Here is a 20767-nt window from a genome sequence, read left to right on the forward strand (position 1 = left end):
AGTTATACCAATTTCTAATTGTTCCAACATTTATTCTTTTGTTGGTGCTAAAATTTTGTGCGATCAATAATGTTTAAATTGGATTGGACCATGGATAAATTGAGGTATCGGTTTAGAGAAGGTCAATAGATCAGGTGACTCGAGAATCAATATAGACCAGTTAAATTAGGTAAAAATCGATTGAATCTAATTTTTCTAAATATTTGTTATTTTTTAATTTTTAATAATTTAATTAATTGAATCAAACATATAAGTAATACTAACGAACTGGTGGCCAAACCAATTCAACAACCAATTTGTTTTTAAAAACCTTGGGTAGGATTGTTATAAAAATAGCTATCTTAAGATTAAATATTATAAATCATAATTTTTTTTATTTGTTACAAGTCAAAACTTTAAATATAAGATTGTTATCCAATACATCATCAATGAAGTAAAAAAAACCTACAAATTGATTTAAGCAGTTCCCATTTGTTTTTTTAGAGGTCATTTGTTATTTTAGGTGTAACAAAAAAAAACGTACATGTTATACCCCTGCAAGAGTAGGACATGTGGTAGAACATGGAACAACCCGCAGATGACCCTCCGCTGAGAATAACACAATCTTATGTTGGGAACCATTCACGATGACCTCTCGCTTAGGGTGATCTGTAGAAACCCTCCACATATCCTAGTTGAACCAGTTCATAAATGATTTGCTACATCCCCCATCATGGGGACCACTAAGATACAATAACTTCATACAACCTTATGGTGGAAAACATCAAAACAAGACCATACAGTACACCATATGGTGACAATTAACTTGGAATGACTCTACCACCTGGTTGACTACACGATTATTCCTACCTTCATATTGTCAGCTATGTGGTACTACAAGATAAGGGGTAACCCCCCTATATATGCCCCGAAGCAGGAGAGACTAAGGATCTCCTTCCTCCTCAAGAAAAATTTAAGTATCAGCCTAACCTCCTCGTTTTCCTTCCCTTTCTTCTCTTTTCTCTCCTTGAATACCTTAACCCCAGCTTTTTTCCTATTATAGGTGAACTAGTATTCCTATCTTCATCACCTTTTCCTCATTATTGAGAACCAATATCAACAATTGGTGTGGTGAGGGGAGCAAGGTCACTTTATAATCCTCCCTTCGACTAGGAGAAGACAATTGTTATATATAAATATCTTGCCCACAATGTGGATTCCACCAAGGACACTTTTATATACACTTCTTGGGATTAGGGCAAAAGGAAGTCTTTTCGGGAATTCTTCCTCTACTCCATTCTTTAGTCACAATACATATCTCTTTAGCTCTTTCTTCCACTATGAGGGCTATCCATTACTTCTTCCTTTTATCTCAATCATTGATGGCTCTTTATTCTACACATGTGAATCGTTTCAAACCCTACCATTTTTTCTTCATTGTAATATTCCCTTGTTAAAATCTTGTATCAATAGTATTAAATGTGCTTATCATATTTAAAATAGGGTTATTATTATATACCCTCCTAATGAAAAGTTTTTTTCAAAAGTTTATTTTTATAAAATTCAAAAATATTTTAAAAGATACATATCATTATCTCAAATATGTTTATGAAATTAATCGCTTGTAATATAGCAAATAATAATCCATTTAAATATGTTATATATTATAATCATAGGTGACCTCGTTAACAACTCACAAACCCAATCTGAAGGCTGTGGGAAGTGAAAAGGTGGAGGGCTACATCCCTAGTTTAGGTTGCAACATAATCAGCAATTAACCAGGTTTTCTCCACCCCACCATACACATGTTGCTGTACACGGATTCCTCATTGTCGATTGTAGTGTTCACCTACTCATGCAAGTGAGAGCTGATTCAATTCATGACAATACCTATTTTTAAGGATTTCCACTGCCATCCCACTATCACCCTTCTATGTCCTTGTAATTACCAATCTGTAACAGCCCAATTTTGGGCCTAGTTGGAACAGTGGTTTCGGAACCAAAAATTCGAGATCGGAGGAATTATTTTAATATTATTTTATGTGTTATAGCATGATTATATGAGTGTTTGAAATTTTTGGTGAATTAATTTCAGTGACTGCATGCTTAATTTTGAAAAAGGACTAAATCACATAAAGTGCAAAAATTTTTGTTCTACTAGCTAAAGGTGTCAAAAAGTTATGGAACATTAAAGTAGAGGTCCTTATTGAGTAAATAGACTAATAAAATATTAATGGCTGGTCATGGAGCCTTAATTCAAGGAATGGTCAAATGTTAAGTGACTTAATTGATAATAAAATAATAAACCTAAAGGACTAGCTATCATCTTTTTCATTCTTTCTTTTCACCACCGAAAATTACAGCAAAAAGGGGGATTTTGAAGCTTGAAAATTTTATCCATTTGGTTTCTTTACAAGTAAGTGATTTTGATGGTCATTTTTGTTGATTTTTGTGTTTTTGGAACCTTTATAGCTTAATCTAGCTAATGAGGGGACTATTTTGCAAAAATGGTTAAAAGTCTAGGGTTTTTCTATGAGAGTATTCATGTTGTTTGCTGAATTCTTATAAAAGAAATATATCATGGTTGTTAAATAAACAACTTTTGTGAAGTGACTTTCATGAAAAACCCTTAAAAGGGATCATATTGTAAAAGTTATAAAATAGGTGGTAAATGTGTGAAATAATTAAAATTATGAGATGCTATAGGCTTAAAGTAGATTCGGCTAGGCTTGGTTAATGAGGAAATGTGATGAAAATCAATTTACGAGCCTAGGGACTAAATTGTAAAAATGTGAGAGTTTAGGGGCAAAACGGTTATTTTGACAAATATGAATTTTGGAATATCTTGATTTATGTGATGATTAAAAAAATAAATGTTGTCATTATAGATCAAGAAATACGGAATTCAAAGCTAACCGGGGGAAAATCAAACTAGTGGATTAAATCAAACTAGTCGCCATATTTGTATACCGAGGTGAGTTGCAAGTAAATATCACAATTCTATTGTTATTATACATTGAATAATTGATATTGCATGGAATGTTTGATTTTTGTTATGAATATGCATGACGAGATTTGATGTGGTAAAACTCCCGGTTGAACCGTAGAAATAGATCAGATATTCATGCCATGATACTAGGGTTATATGTGAGCTACTGTAAGACCATGTCTGGGACATGGCATCGGCCTCAATATGTGAGCCAGTGGAAGACCATGTTTGGAACATGGCATCGACATTATTATGAGAGCTAGTGTAAGACCATGTCTGAGACATGGCATTGACCTTGATATGTGAGCCAGTTTAAGACCATGTTTGGAATATGGCCTCGGTATTGTTATGAGAGCTAGTGTAAGACCATATCTGGGACATGACATCGGCCTCAATATATGAGCTAGTCTAAGACCATGTTTGGAACATGGCGTCGGTATTGTTGTATGAGCCAGTATAAGACCATGTCTGGGACATGACATTGGCACCGATATATGAGAGCCAGTGTAAGACCATGTCTAGAACATGGCATCGGCATCTTACCCTTTTGTATGAGGCTTATCAGGTATCCTTTATTATTCCAATTGGTTCAACGGGTGGTTCAAAAATTATGCCACTATTGAGAAAGGTTATAATTATGTTGCAAGTGGTACAGGTACCTACACGAAACCCATGAGAATGAGCTCAAGTTGTGTATATGAGTAGTAAGGATGAAAATAAGTAAGTTATATCTATGGTCATTCGAGAATCTTGTGCAAGTGTATAATATGTTATGAGTATGATATTACTTGGTAAAGTGTTGTTAATTGTTTACTTGTAACTTACTAAGCTTTATGCTTACTCCCTCTCTTTTCTATTTTCTTATAGCATCACCAAGCTAGCTCAGGGATCAAAGGACGTTGGAGGCTCGATCATACTATCAATCGGAACAATTGGGTATAGTTAGATTTATCATTTTAAGTATGGCATGTATAGGGACTTGGTCTTTTTGTGAAGTGTCATGTTGGTTTAGCCATAAGTGTTGGCTCATATTGATGTGATATTCTTTTTGTATAGGCTATTGATGTTGGCTAATATTGATTATTGCTAAATGCATTTGATGAGAATTTTCATGGATGTGGTTGTTGCATGGTTTGTGTTGATAAGTACGAGGTGTTGTATGTGATAGGAATAGCTTAGAAATGATGTGTGGATGCCTCGGTATTGGCTGATATGGTCAGGCGTCTATACGGTATTAGTATTGTTTGATGTTTTGTAGGTTGGTGTAAGTAAGGGTGACAAAAAGGCTTGGTAAATAGCCTTGTTTTTGTCCACAAGGGTAGGCACATGGGCGTGTGGTCCAGCCGTGTGTCCCCTGCACCTTAATTTTTCAAAACAGAATGCCCAGTACTAACCACATGGCCACACGGCCGTGTGTTTCAATCGTGTGGAGGACACAGCCATAGCACATGGGTATATGCCCAGGCTGTGTGAAGTCTGCACCTTAAATACGAAATTAAATTTACTATACGGCCTAGCACACGGGCGTGTGCTTTGGCCGTGTACCCCTAAATGGTTGATGACGTCAAAAACAGAATGTCAAGGTCTTAATACACAGGTTGAGACATGGGCGTGTCATGGCCGTGTGAGGGACACGGGCCATGGACACAGGCATGTGCAAGGCCGTGTGAAAACTCCTGTAGGTTCGAATCGAGAAATGAATCCACACGGGCTTGTCGCCCTTCCACATAGGCATGACCCCTGTTTACATTAAAATTTTTCATAGTTTTCTTAAGTGTTTGCCTTATTCCCGAACCGTTTCCAAAGTGTGTTTTGGGCCTCGTAGGTCCATATTAGGGACGTTAAGAGAAAGTTTGAAAGCTTTAAATTTGAGCGAAATTTTATAACCCGAAAATGTTTATATGCATGTGTTTAATTCTAGTAACACTTCGTACCCTATCCCGGCATAAGATACGGGTAAGGGGTGTTACAATTGTGGTAACTGAGCTATGGTTTAGTCGATTCTCAGACTAACCTAGCGTGTGTACGAGTCAAGCTATACATGCCATATAAGTAATATGATAGTGTGACGACTTGTGATGAACTTAAATTGTGCTTTCATATAGTAAATAGATCCCGACGGAGTAGTGGCAGATGATATAAAGAGTAATGCACTGGCTTTCGTTGAAGGGACCGCGCCAGTTGAAAGTGGGCTTGTGACACTTAGTCAGGGCTGAGGGGCTAGAGAAGCCTTCCTCCACATAATGAGTGCTTGGTATTCGGAGTTTGTTTACACAAATCCGAATGCTCCACCTCCTCCACCCTCTCTAATCCCTCCACCTACCCCTATAGCTCTTCAAGTGGAAATAATTAGAAGGGAAAAGCGTCCGGTTGATAGAATTCGGAAGTAAGGGGCCGAGAAATTTTGAACGAATATAGATGATGACCCAGAAAGAGCAGAGTTCTGGCTTGAAAATACCATCAGGGTATTTGACGAATTGTCTTACACATCTGAGGAGTGCATGAAGTGTGTTGTGTCACTTCTGCGAGACTCAACTTACCAATGGTGGAACACCCTTGTGTCGGTTGTATCGAGGGAAGAGATAACTTGGGAATTCTACTAGGAAGAGTTCCAAAAAAAATACATTAGCCAAAGATTTATAGACCAGAAAAGAAAGGAATTTCTTGAATTAAAGCAAGATCGAATGATAATAACGGAGGATGAGCGTGAGTTTGTGAGGCTCAGCAAATACACTCGGGAGTACATGTCCACCGAAGCCATCATGTGTAAGAGGTTTGAAGACGAATTAAACGAAGACATCCGACTATTAATTGGTATTCTAAAATTAAAGGAGTTTGTGGTACTTGTTAAGAGAGCTTGCAAGGCCGAATAATTGGCCAAAGAGAAGAGAAAAGCTGATATTGAATCTCGTGACTCAAAGAAAAGACAGATGGGAAAATCATTTCAATCATCGTCTAAGAAATCGAGAGAGTTTACTACTCGATCCAATGCTTCAGTTAGGTTCTGGAATAGAAATACAAGTAAACAGTACACGGTATTTAAAACTCAAACCCCTTCTATCGCGAGTGTTGGTAGCGCTCGACCGAATATATCAAAATGTTCACAGTGTGGTAGACATCATTTCAGTGAGTGTCGAGGGAATGATAGAGGTTGTTTCAATTGTGGATCACTAGATCATTTCTTTTGGAACTGTCTTGATATGGTTGAAAAATATAGGAATCAAGGTGTGAGATCGGGTAATACCCCTTTGATACGTGATATCCGTGACAGGTTTTAAATATTTATAATGAATCATTCTTGAAACTAACTATTATCACAATGAAAGCAAGTGTACCTATCGAACAATAGTATAGCTTTAGCAGGACCGGATTATCGAACCCAAAGGAACTAAAAGTACTAGTAATGGCTGTCTTTTTATTATCTAACTTAAGAATAATGAAGTTTGTTTTAAATAACTAATTAACTAAACTAAGAATTCACAAAAAATAGAATTGGGAAATTACTTTTGGAAAAACGATTGAATTAAGACAATACCTAAGGAAAAATCCACCTAGACTTTACTTTTTATTTGACTCTGAATCGGATGATTTATTCATTTGACTTGATTCGTAGAAATCCCTAAGTTATATTATTTCCCTCTCGAGACTAACAACATCAAACCCTAGGTTGAATAAGTAAAATCTGTTTCTAATTAACTCCCTAAGGTTGCATTAACTCGATCTATGGATCCCCTTATTGGGTTTCACTCTAATCCGGTTAAATCTTGTCAACCTATCACTAGGTTCGCAATCAACTCCGCTTAATTATGACAAATGTACTCTTAGACAGGGTCTATTTCTCCTCTGAATAAGAGCTTAACTTGAATCAATATCCTGGAATATCAAAACAAGAATTAAGAACACATAATTAAGAACAAGTCAAGTATTTATCATACAATTCAGATAATAATAACAATATCTGTCTCAGGTTTCATTCCCCTTAGGTATTTAAGGGTTTTAGTTCATAACTAAAAAGGTAAACATCTCAGAAGAATAATGAATACAAAACATAAAGAAAAACCCAAAACTCCTGAAGGGAAATTGAGGGGAAATCTTCAGTCTTGATGATGAATCCGGCTTCTAAGATGGATTAATGGGCTTTCCTTGAGCAGTTCCCTGCTTCCTTCTCTGTGGCCCCCCTTCTTCTCCTCTTCTAGGTGTATTTATAGGCATTGGAATGCCTAAGAGCCCTCAAAATTGACCTTTTCCGAATTGGACTTAATTTGGGCTCGATAGGGACACGCCCGTATGTCACGCCTGTGTGCGATTACTTCAGGCCATGGTCAAGCTTGTTAAATAGGCACGGGCGTGTGGCCCACCCTTGTGAGTCGTGCTTCGATTCTGCCAATTTGACACGACCGTGTGGTCTGCCTGTGTGAGGAGGTCCAGGCCGTGTGATTTCGTACGTTGGCCCATTTTCTCCGTTTTTGGCCCGTTTCTCGTTCCTTTCACTCTCCTATGCTCACCTAAGTATAAAATATGAAATTAAGGCATTAGGAGCATCGAATTCACCAAATCTAAGGAAAAATCATTCATAAAATGTACTAAGCATGGGATAGGAATATGTATAAATTATGGTTTATCAAATACCTCCCACTTAAGCATTTGCTTGTCCTCAAGCAAAATCCTCAACTCATAAAAAAAATAAATTCTTCTCAACTTATAATTCCTATGAATGATGTCTCAAACTAATCCATAAGTAGTCATACATTGAGAATTCAACTAAAAGAACATTAGTGCTTCAAACATTCCAAGTTGAGTATTTAATCACGAAAAACTTAGGCATCTCCCATTATCTAGGTGGTTACCCTCGATTTGAAATCTCACGGAGTTTAACATCCTCACTAAAGATTCACTCAAATCACTCGAAGTCACTCATCAGTCAATATGAAAAGTTATTACCATAGGCTTGTATGAAAATCAGATCTCCACCACTATAAATTGAGATGATACATCAATCAAAACGTCTTTAGAGGGTTGTAATGAGGCTTGGTTAAGGGGTGTGGTCACAAGCTGAAAGAAAAGGTTAAAATCGAGATTGAATTGAAAAATTGGCTAACTAGAAAAATGACTAGTCATCAATTGCGTACAACAAAGTTTTTTCTCAGAATATGGAATTTAACTTCTTTAGCTCAGAAGATCACTACTACTAATATGTATACATGTATTTTTTAATTTTTTATTTTTTTAAGAACACATAATTACAAAATAGAATAAAACATAGCTAAGCAACTATTCCAACTCAAATCTCGACAAAAATAGGGATCAAATTAATTTAGGGGATTTCAACAATAATGAGTTATGGGTTAATATTGAGGGTAAATCAATGAATAGGTTGTTAGGCTTAAGGGGGTTCACTAAGTGTTAATTGTGAAGGTAGGCCTTTATGGAGTGAGTAGGTTAAACCTAACTGCCTTTATCATTTTGACATATCAAATCAAATGGTGTGGTCTTGACATGCTTAATCAAGCAAGTTCTAGAATAACAATTCAATACTGACGCACTGATAGCAATAATAAAAGTGAGCATGAAAGAATGAATAGATGCTTTTGAAGGCTCAAGATCTCAAAAAAAAATTATGGCTTTTTACTTGTGGATTTCAATTCAAGATAATACCTAAACTTGGGGAAACAACCTAAAATTTTAAATTCTTAAAAATCAACTTATCATGTTTAATTCTCTAATGTCTTAAAGTTTAAATAATCAATGCATGAACGCCTATGTTTGAATTTAAGATCAATAAAAATCATAAATTAATCAAAATCCATTCTAATCATGGCATGAGAAGATCACATGAAAATAAGACAAAATTCAGGAATTTCTAATGATGATATAAAAGACCCCCCACACTTAAGATGTACATTGTCCTCAATGTACAAAGATAGAAATAATGAAAAGATAGATTGATAATCAAAAGATAGGGAGAGAAGTGAAACTTCCTGAGTGATGAATGAATTTTCTTGAACTAGAGTTTTGGAGAATAATCAGCGTGAGGGTGGAGGAGGATACTCCGGCGGTAGTAGAGGTTCATTAATCCATAAGTCCTGCACCAAAAGAATATTATATCTCAAGTTGGCTATGGTCGTAGTCGAGCAGGACATGGCAGTTGTGGAGAACCTTTCCCAGTGGAGTTTCAAGTTCCTGAGTAATAGTGAGCTTTGGAGCTCTTTATAACTGTGATAGAATCATGAACATTTTTAGGAAATATATAAAGAAGACTAAGTACTCATAATAAAGTAGCCGAAATTAAAAATTGTAAAATAATAATTATAAAAACTAATAAAAATAAGGTGAAAGAAAAATAAAAAGTAGTCTTAAAATAAAATAAAAGTAAAAATATAAAATAATAAATAAAAAATTTTAAACATCTTCATCGCTAGATGGTTCGTGAGGTGGGGTTGGCGATGAGATGTGGAAGTGCTGACAAATCTACTGTAGAGTAGCATCAATGTTATCGAAGCGCTGAAAACACTGTTGCTCGAATAGGGTAAGGCGCTCAGAGATGTCAGCGTATGAAACTGCCGCATGAACTGGACGAGAAGGAGGTGGTGGCTAAGATGGTGGGTCTTTGTGACGTGGAGGGACATTATCAGTAATGTCCTCAGGGGCTCCCTCCTCGGCTGATTGGGCGAGGCGATACTGAGGAGGGTGGGTTCCTTGGCGCTTACCAATCATCCTTCTCCTAAGCATGCTCGAGATGCCTTGTGGGGACATCTGGCCAATAAGAGTAAAGGAGGATGATTGGGCTGCTATGTTGAGGAGCCCAAAGTGTTGTGCCAATCGAGTCACGTAGGGGACAATGGAGATGACCCCCTCCGATACCGCTCCGTCTGGTGGCAAATGGCAAGGGCAATAAAGTAGGCGAGGTCGAGTACATGCCCGTTCGCTATGCTCCATAGAAAGTAGGCATCGTGAGTGTTGACAACGCCGGTGCTCTCTCGATGTCCTGTCAAAGTGTGTGCCAAGATGGCGTGTAGATACCTCAAGGAGGGAGAGAGAGAGCCAATGCCTTGGAGCGGCTCAGGTCATAGATGGCTGAACCGGCGACCAAATTATACCAACACTTCGAGGGAGATTAGTGGATGTGGCGACGAAGGGTGTCAAGTTCGTTCTCATGCATGAACTCCTCTGTGTACAGGCCCAAAGCTATACTGAACTCGGGCACACTCAACTGGCAGACTAAACTGCCGTGACAGAACTGGACTGTTCCAGGATTATCTAAGTTGGTCATGACGTCTTGAACATGGAATGTCGAGCAAAGTTCAAGTGTGAGCTCAAGGTACGTCGGTTCGATAATCGCAAAGAAGAGGTCCCATAGATCGGTTGTCAGGAGTACTCATACGTCGTCAACCAACTAGACTTGTTCAAGCGCGGTCCAGCCAATGCAGCGGCCCACACCTAAAGGTTGGGCCTGTAGAATCTGAAACAATTCCTCCTGATTACCTGGTGGAAATTGGAGGAAGGGGTGTCAGATTTCCGAAGTGGGGCCTGAAGAAGATGATGTCCCTTTCTATTTTTTCGAAGTGGGGGCGGCGGTTCTCTTCCCACATGAGCTTGACATGGTATACCTGCAAGGAAAACCATTATTCTGTTTTGATGATTGGATAAGATAAAATTTAAACAAATTCAACAAGGAAAAGGTCATAAATAATTTCAGGCACAACTACTAACATTAACAGACCTAACCAAAATAATAAATTTTATGGCATAATGCCGTGGTGTTAGTATGAAAATCACAATGGAAAAGAGCTTGATGGAAATGTAAAAAGCATGAATGTATCACAATGCATGGATTATAATGGAAAAGAATAATAAGCAAGTGAATATTGACTTAGAGCACGTAAATGAGGCTTGAGAAATCATGAAGTCATAAAGAAAAATGTCACATGAAATAAATGGTAGCTAATCTAACAGTGGAACTTGAATGATAGCAGAATGGAAATAGTGTGGTATAAATGGAGATTAACATGATAATTAGCATTAGAACTAAGTAAAATAAAAGAGAAAAGAGTAAACAAATGCTAAAAAGATGAGAATGGGCATCGAAAATGGAGTTAGAGGCAGCGTACGGGCATGGCAGGGAGACCGTGTGGACTTGCAGCGGCTAGGGTTAGGGATTTTGGGTGAAGAAGATGATAAATAGTGAAGGGTATTTATAGATTTTGGGGACACACGACCAGGAGCCACGCCCGTTTTCCCCAATTTCAACCCGTGTGTTTCGCGTTTTGTCGAATTTCAGTGCGTCTGACAATTTCCCCATGCCTGTGTACCTTGGGCGTGTTGGTGCACACGACCGTGTCTCATGGCCATGTTTGTCTTTGTTCGCTTCTCCCATGCCCGTGTATGAAGGTCCACGCCCTTGTTGTTTTGGCAGGTTCGCCCATAGTTGCTTAGCACGGGCGTGTCGCATGCCCATGTTAATTTGATAGGTTCAGCCACGGTTTCAAGGCACGAGCGTGTCGCATGCCCGTGTCGTTTTGGAAAGTTCGCCCACGGCCATGTCGCACGGCCGTGGCGATTTATCATAGCCCGTGCTAGGGAAAATCTTTGCCTTGTTTCCACACGGTCCTAAGCACGCCCGTGTGCTTGGCCGTGTCTGTGTGGTAAACCTGTATTCAAGAGCTCCGTTAGTAAGTTAGGTACTAAAATTTAAAGAAGTTAATTTAGTTAGTGCTTGGGTTTCCTCCCGAGAAGCGCTTATTTATAGTCTAAGCTCGACTTACCTTTCCATTGAATGGTCATGGTGGTTTGAGGAGTTTATACTCCTCATTCCTGCTGTGAATCTCATCAAAATAAGGTTTTAGGCGGGTATTGTTTACCTTAAAGGTGCCGAACTTGGGATGACTTACCTCAACTGTACCGAATGGGAAAATGCTAAGTACCGTAAGAGGAATTTCTTTATTTGGTTTGGTAGTGACCATGTGAGGATCTGTGACATCTAATAAAACTTTATCTCCAACCTTAAGTTGATTTGGAGAGGTATTGAGCTTCTTCTGGCGTAGTTTTCGTTTATCGTGTGTTCTCGGTTTATGTGTCAGCCATTCATCAAACTCCTCGATTCATAACCTTCGTTCTTCATGAATAGGTCCTCTACTATTGCTTGAAAATGGATCATGTACTTCCTTCAAACTCATTTTCTGCAAAGTAGGTTACATCATATTGTCAGTTTTTGTAGAATGGTTTAAATAATCACCTTCAATTTTCGATGTGTTGCCGAAATTGTGAGCTTGAAGGGTGATTGTTTCGTCTCCCTGTAACACCCCTCACCCGTATCCATTATCAGGATAGGGTTCAAGGTATTACCGAAACTTTACATTTAAAACATACTGAATCGACTTACCAGATTTAACTCAGACTTAAAACTTTCAGGCATTCGCATCTTGTCCCTTAAATGGACTTTCAAGGCCCTAAATATACATAGAGATAGTTCGGGATAGGACTGGAAACATTTAATAACTTTAGAAAATTTTCTTATTTAGAAGTGTCACACGCCCGTGTATGATGGGCCGTGTGGTCACCCACGCCCGTGTGGTCTAGGGCACGTCCATGTCTCTAACCCGTGGGCAACACTGACTCTTAGGCACGGTCAAGACACACGCCCTTGAGCTCATCCCGTGTCCAAAACTTGAGCATTCTGTTAAATTAACACGGCTAAGACACACGCCCATGTGTCCTACCCGTGTGCTAATTTAGCTTAAAGTTTTAGGTGCAGGGGACACACGGTCATACCACGCGCCTATGGGGATGGACCGTGTGTCTCACACGGCCTAGACACACGTCCGTGTGTCTGACCATGTGGACCTTAATAGGCTATTTTCCAAGCTTTTAGTCACCCCTTTCTACTACTTTTTCTTAATAGATACCAAATTCAAAGTAAAACATGATTATACACTTGCAAATGATCTCGATGAAGTTAGTTGTATGGAAACCTCATATCATTGGTTTCATTCAAAAGATTATTTCCCATCTAGTATTTATGGGTTCTTATGTTATTGTATCACATTCAAAATTTGGCTCATTTTTGAACTCATTGCCAATTGTAGCAACCCATCATATAAGAACACAAACATGCATATAAAGGTAGGTCATAGCCTACTTTCAAATATGCCAATTTTCATCGCCTTATACAAAAAGATGAATACATCTTTACATGCCTTCGTTTGGCACTTCAAATGACACATATGATAAAATACTCAAAATCCTATTCATGCCATTAACAAAGTAGAAGTGTCCTTATACCAAAGCTTGGCTAGTTGATAGTGTGTTGCTTCTCCAACTGTCTTCCAATCCTTATAAGTCCTCGAGCTCTGTAAAATAAGAAAAAAGAGAGGGGTAAGCATTTACATGCTTAGTTAGCTCGAATAACCGGAAAGTAAACTTACCGAGTAATTAGCATACATCTATGCGTAATTCATGAAATCATCCATTATGAAATGATTTCCTATCACATGCACTCAAACAATGAGTTAGTCACACATTCATATATCATGTAATTTAACTAGATGAGCTCATTACTTAACATTTCATTCACATATATATATCCAATGTTAATCTCGTTGAGTTTCTAGGAAATATCGATAGAATACCCATTATCCGTCAATTCATACAAATGATCATTCCATATATGCACTCCCGCGGACCTCACATATCATGGTAGGATTACCAGTCCAGGCTAAATCCCCCATATCATAAACTCATAAGGTGATGTTGGGATTACCAGTCTAGGCTAAATCCCTTATAGAGACAAAAACCCTTAATGAGCTCGGATCTAAATTACCAGTCCAGGCTAAATTCAGACCCTAATAGGATTATCCGTTCGGGCTAAATCCTTAATGCACATATATTCTTCGAGAGGCTCGATCATTCGAGGAACACCCGTCCGGGCTAGATTCCTTTCCATACTCGAGATCACAGATTACCCGTCTGGGCTAAATCCTTACTGCAACAAATGCAGGATCTCAGTTTACATGTGAAATATGGTTTATCCATCGAATCCCTCTTTTTAACCTTAACTGAGATAGTTGTCATCAAGTCATTTCCAAGGTGCATTTCATGCATTTTCACACCATTGATAAATGCAGATATCATGCATTCATGATTCATACAATTATGCATTCATGATCACAGATACCTTGCGTTTACCTCGATCGACCTCTGGAATTTGTTCCTCGGGGTCTATAACAACAAAATTAACTCATTAATACACTACATTATGCATTTTGAGTTTAATATCTACCCCCGATCCAAATGACCATTTTTTCCCTAACCTTTCATATTTTTACAATTTAGTCCCTATGCTCGGATAATGAAACACATTCACTTTCTATCTTACCCAAGCCTAGCCAAACACTTTTCCTTTTTATGGTATCCCACATTATCCATTAATTTCTCATTTCTACCACACATTTACATCTTTCGCAAAATGGTCCCTATAAGGGTTTCTTATGAAAATCAGCTAGAAAAAAAATGTTTAACACACATTAATCTTTCATATTCCTCCATAATCTATCAAAATACAAGCAACTCATGCATGGGTAAATTTTTAAACATGAACCCTAGCATGAAATTTGGGTAGAAATGGAGAAATCAAGTTACCGAATTTCAAAAATACAAAGAACGTTAAAAACGAGACTTAAAATGACAAATGACCAAAATGCCCTTCTGCCATTTCCTTAAAATTTCATCCATGCAAGCCCATTTTTGTCTAAAAATTTAGAATTTGGGAAAATTGCTCTCCAAGACCTTCTAATTCATAATCTAAAGCAATTTCATACAAATTACTTCTAGAAACCAAGTTTTGCAATTTATTCAATTTAGTCCCTAATTTCCAATTGGATATCTTATACTCAGAATTTCTTCATGAAACTTTAACACATGCATATACTCATATTCTAGGCCTCATAATAATCATAAAATAAATATTTTGATATTAGATTTGTGGTCCCAAAACCACTATTCCGACTAGGCCCTATTTCGAGATGTTGCACTCCCAAATGAAATGTGAGCTCACCTGTGCCAACAAGTGTTGCTATCCTCCTCTATGTCTAGAACAACGAAATCAATGGGAAATATAAATTTATTGATTTTAACTAGCACATCTTCAATAATACCCTTAGGAAATCTTATAGTTTTATCTGCTAATTGAATGCTCATCCTAGTCTGTTTGGGTTTCCCAAAACCTAGTTGTTTAAACATTTTGTAAGGCATGACGTTAATACTAGCCCTTAAATCAGCTAATGCATTATTAACATCTAAACTACCAATTAAGCAAGGAATTGTAAAACTCCCTGGATCTTTCAATTTGTTGGGTAGCTTATTCTGTAGAATAGCTGAGCAAACTGCGTTTAGCTTCACATGCGAAGCCTCGACCAACTTTCGCTTATTTGCTAAAAGCTCCTTTAAAAATTTTATTGCGTTTGGCATCTGCGATAGAGCTTCAATAAATAGTAAGTTAATATGTAATTTTTTAAGAGTTTAAGGAATTTACCAAATTGTTCATCTGTGTGGTCTTTCCTTGTCGCATTAGGGTATGGCACACGAGGTTTGTATTCTGTACTTACTGGTTTCTGCTCATTGTGGTCTACCTCACCTTTACCTTTGCTTATCTCAGTTTTTTGCCTTGGTTTTGGTTAAGGTGTGACTAACCCTTCCTCATCTTGACTAGTAATCGCGTTGAGTTGCTCCCTTGGGTTAGATTCTGTGTTGTTTGGCAAGCTATCTTGTGGTCGTTCAGAAATCAACTTGGCAAGCTGTCCAATCTGAGTTTCGAGCCCTTGGATCGATGCTTGTTGATTCTTAAGTGCTATCTCAGTATTCTGAAAACGAGTTTCTGACACAAACTTTGAGAGCATCTCTTTAAGGTTTGGCTTTTTTTCCTGTTGGTAAGGTGGTTGTTGGTAGCTTGGAGGTGGTCTCTAATTTCCTTGGCCTCTCCATGAAAAATTTGGGTGATTCCTCCAACCTGCATTGTAAGTATTGCTATAAAGATTGTTTTGAGATCGAGAATTGTTACCCATGTAATTTAACTGCTCGTTGTCCATGTTGTGGCCATAATGTTGGTATTCTGAACTACTTGATCCACCTCCACTTGCTTCAAGATCAGACTTGGGTGAACTCAGAAGAACTAAGAAAACCATCAATTTTCTTATTCAAGAGTTCTACCTGATTAGAGAGTATGGTGACCGAATCGACGTTATAAACACCGGCTGTTTATGTTGCCTTTGTCCTCATGACTTGCCACTAATAGTTATTCAGTGACATCTCTTTTATAAATTCATACGCATCTTCAGGTGTTTTATTATTGATGGTTCCGCTAGCAGCTGCGTCAACCATTTGTTGAGTCGAAGGATTCAGGCTACTATGAAAGGTTTGAACCTGTAGCCGGAGTGGTAACCTATGGTGAGGGCATCGTCTCAAGAGATCATTGTATCTCTCCCATGCATCGTAGAGTGTCTCTAAATCCATCTGCACAAAAGAAGATATATCATTACGTAATTTAACCGTTTTAGCCGACAGAAAGTATTTTAATAGAAACTTTTCGGTCATTTGTTCCCAAGTAGTAATTAACCCTCGTGGTAACGAGTTCGACACTGTTTAGCTTTGTTCCTCAACGAAAAAGGGAATAACCAAAAGTGAATAGCATCATCAGAAACACCATTAATTTTAAATGTATCGCATAGTTTCAAAAAGTTTGCCAAGTGAGCGTTGGGATCTTCGTCCTGCAAACCATCAAACTGAACAAATTGCTGTATCATTTGAATTGTCTTAGGTTTTAGTTCAAAAGTATTTGCAGCTACAGCAGGTCTAACTATGCTCGATTCAGTTCCTATTAAAGAAGGTTTAGAATAATTATACATAGTGCGCGGAGCAGGATTCTGATTTAATGGATTAACAGCAATCACAGGAGGTAGCAGATTTTCTTAGTTTTCAACCATCTCCTCAGTTGAAGTATCGTCCTCTTGCTCATTCTCTGTGTATCTTAAGGTTCGCCTTATTTCTCTTTGGTTTCTGCGAACTGTGCGATCGATCTCACTGTCAAAAAGTAATGGTCCTGACGGGTTTCTTCTAGTCATAAACTATAAAAATCTGCTAGAAAAAGGGAAAAAGAAGAATTAGTAATAAAAGTAATAAAAATCTACCAGTAAAAGTAAATGGTTAAAGTGATAAAAATCGAGTGTTCCTAATATCTTAGTTTCCCGGCAACGGTGCCAAAAATTTGATACGTGATATTCGTGACAGGTTTTAAATATTTAAAATGAATCGTTCTTGAAACTAACTATTATCACGATGAAGGAAAGTGTACCTATCGAACAGTAGTATAGCTTTAGCAAGACCGGACTATCAAACCCAAAGGAACTAAAAGTACTAGTAATGACTGTCTTTTTATTATCTAGCCTAAGAATAATGGGGTTTGTTTTAACAAACTAATTAACTAAACTAAGAATTCATAGAAAATAGAATTGGGGAATTACTTTCGGAAAAACGATTGAATTAAGATAATACCTAAGGAAAAATCCACCTAGACTTCACTTGTTATTTGACTCTGAATCGGACGATTTATTCATTTGACTTGATCCGTAGAAATCTCTAAGTTATATTATTATTCCTCTCGAGACTAACAACTTCTAACCCTAGATTGAATAATTAAAATCTTTTTCTAATTAACTCCCTAGGGTTGCATTAACTCGATCTATGGATCCCCTTATTAGGTTTCACCCTAATCCGGTAAAATCTTGTCACCCTATCTCTAGGTGTGCAATCAACTCCGCTTAATTATGAAAAATGTACTCTTAGACAAGGTCTATTCCTCCTCTGAATAAGAGCTTAACTTGAATCAATATCCTAGAATATCAAACAAGAATTAAGAACACATAATTAAGAACAAGTCAAATATTTATCATACAATTCAGATAATAATAACAAGATCTGTCTCCGGTTTCATTCCCCTTAGGTATTTAGGGGCTTTAGTTTATAACTAAAAAGGTAAACATCTCAGAAGAATAATGAATACAAAACATAAAGAAAAACCCAAAACTCCTGAAGGGAAATTGAGGGGAGATTTTCAGTCTTGATGATGAATCCGACTTCTGAGATTGATTAATCGGCTTTCCTTGAGCAGTTCCCTACTTCCTTCTCTGTGGCCCCCTTCTTCTCCTCTTCTAGGGTGTATTTATAGGCTTTGGAATGCCTAAGAGCCCTCAAAATTTTCCTTTTCTGAATTGGACTCAATTTGGGTTCGACAGGGACACGCCCATGTGCGATTTCTTTAGGCCGTGGTCAAGCCTGTTAAATAGGCACGGGCGTGTGGCCCACCCGTGTGAGTCGTGCTTCGATTCTGCCAATTTGACACGGTCGTGTGGTCTGCCCGTATAAGGAGGTCCAGGCCGTGTTGATTTCGTATGTTAGCCCATTTTCTCCGTTTTTGGTCCATTTCTCGTTCCTTTCACTCTTTTTTGCTCACCTAAGTATAAAATATGAAATTAAGGCATTAGGAGCATTGAATTCACCAAATCTGAGGAAAATCATACATAAAATATGCTAAGCATGGGATAGGAATACGTATAAATTACGATTTATCACCCTTCGAGGGGTAGACCACAAAAAAACCTGTGAAGTGGGGCTAGCAGTAGAGGTGCGCCTAGAGATTCCACTGTAAGGTCCGAGGGCAGAGCGCCTGCAAGGACTTATACCATTCGTTCTCGCGAAGAGGCTTCATCCCCAAATGTGATTATGGGTACTTTTTCTCTTCATGATGTCTCTATTGTTACTTTGATTGATCTGGGAGCTATCCATTCGTATATTTGTATGAAATTGGCGTCTAGTATGAATATGCCTGTCAAGTCTAAAGAATTTGTGGTAAAGGTGTCGAACCCATTAGGCAAGCATGTGTTAACTGACCAAATATGTAAAAATTGTCACTTGATGGTTAGAAGTCATTGTTTTCTTGCTAACCTCATGTTGTTACTGTTTAATGAATTTGACGTAATTCTTGGTATGGATTGGTTGACTGCTCATGATGTGATAGTAAATTGTGAAAGAAAATTCATTGAACTGAAATGTGAAAATGGGGATATTGTTTGAGTTGAATCAGAAGAATCGGATAGCTTGCCTGTAGTGATATATTCTATGATAACACAGAGATATATAAGAAAAAGGTATGAGTCTTATCTCGCATTTGTGTTGAATACCCAAGTATCAGAAGTAAAGATTGATTCAGTGCCGGTAGTATGTGAACATTTGGATGTGTTTCCGGAAGAGTTGCCCAGATTGCCTCTAACTAAGAAAGTCAAATTTGATATTAAGTTAGTCCCTCGTACGGTGCCTATATCAATTGCCCCGTATAGGATGGCTCCGACAGAATTAAAGGAGTTGAAGGTTCAGTTACAAAAATTAATGGATAATTGTTTCGCGAGACCTAGTTATTCCTCGTGGGGTGCTCCAGTACTTTTGGTGAAAAAGAATGACAGTTCAATGAGACTATGTATAGATTACCAGTAGTTTAATAGTAAAGAACAAGTATCCCATGCCAAGGATCAACAATTTGTTTGATCAATTAAAGGGAGCCACGATGTTTTCTAAGATAGACCTGAGGTTCGGTTACTACCAGTTGAGAGTTAAAGAGCAAGATCTGCCGAAAACTGTATTTCAGATGAGGTATGGGCATTATGAGTTCCTTATCATGCCTTTTGGCTTAACAAATGCTCCTGCAGTGGTTTTCATTGATGATATATTAATTTACACTCGTGATGAGAGTGAACATGCAGAGCATTTGAGAATTGTTTTGCTGACTTTGAGAGATAAGCAGTTGTATGTAAAGTTTAGTAAAAATGAATTTTGGCTTTGAGAGGTTGGATTCTTGGGACACATTGTGTCGGGTGATGAGATTAGAGTTGACCCGAGTAAAATTTCAGCTATTGTTGAATGGAAATCACTGAGGAATGTGTCGGAGATTAGAAGATTTTTAGGATTAGTTGGATACTACAGATGGTTTGTTAAAGGATTCTCCATGATTGCTACTCTGATGACGAGGTTGCTATAAAAAGATGTCAAGTTCGAATGGACAGAGAAGTGCTAATAGAGTTTTAAGAAATTAAGAGCACCATTGACTGAGGCGCCAATCCTAATGCAATCGGAACCGGGAAAAGAATTCGTAATGTATAGCGATGCATCCTTGAATGGATTGAGATGCGTGACAGCTGAAACCACATGAGAAAAATTATTCAACAGACGACTTGGAGTTAGCCACAATCGTGTTCACATTAAAAATATGGAGACACCATTTGTATGGAGAGAAATACCGAGTATTAATCGACCATAAAAGCCTAAAGTACTTGATGACTTAAAAAGATTTGAACATACGGTAACAAAGGTGGCTAGATTTGATGAAAGATTACGAGTTGGTAATTGACTATCACCCGGGAAAGGCGAATGTGGTCGCAGATGCATTGAATAAGAAGTAATTGTTTGCCTTGAGAGCTATGAATACTTAGCTGTCTGTAACCGAGGATGGTTCGATTCTAGCCGAGTTAAGAGCTAGACCAATGTTTCTTCAAGAGATTTGTAAAGCTTTGAAAAGTAATAAAGATTTGCAAGCCAAGATGGCTCACTGCGAGATAGTTAACGAATCAGATTTTCAGATTAGTATTGACAGTTGTTTGATGTTCTGAGATAAGATCTGTGTACCTAGAGATGACGTGCTTATCGAGAAAATTCTTCATTAGGCACATAATAGTTGTATGTTCATCCATCCGAGTAGCACCA

General features: G+C 37.9%; 1 non-coding gene across 1 annotated transcript; it reads left to right on the plus strand.

The window, feature by feature from the left end:
• The first annotated feature begins 16397 nt into the window (after positions 1-16397).
• On the plus strand, positions 16398-16504 carry LOC128289751 (small nucleolar RNA R71). The gene has a single exon (XR_008279395.1). It is a non-coding gene; the product is annotated as a small nucleolar RNA R71 (small nucleolar RNA).
• Positions 16505-20767: the final 4263 nt, after the last annotated feature.

The sequence above is a fragment of the Gossypium arboreum genome, chromosome 2 (genome assembly GCF_025698485.1).
Source record: "Gossypium arboreum isolate Shixiya-1 chromosome 2, ASM2569848v2, whole genome shotgun sequence".
Classification (NCBI taxonomy): domain Eukaryota; kingdom Viridiplantae; phylum Streptophyta; class Magnoliopsida; order Malvales; family Malvaceae; genus Gossypium; species Gossypium arboreum.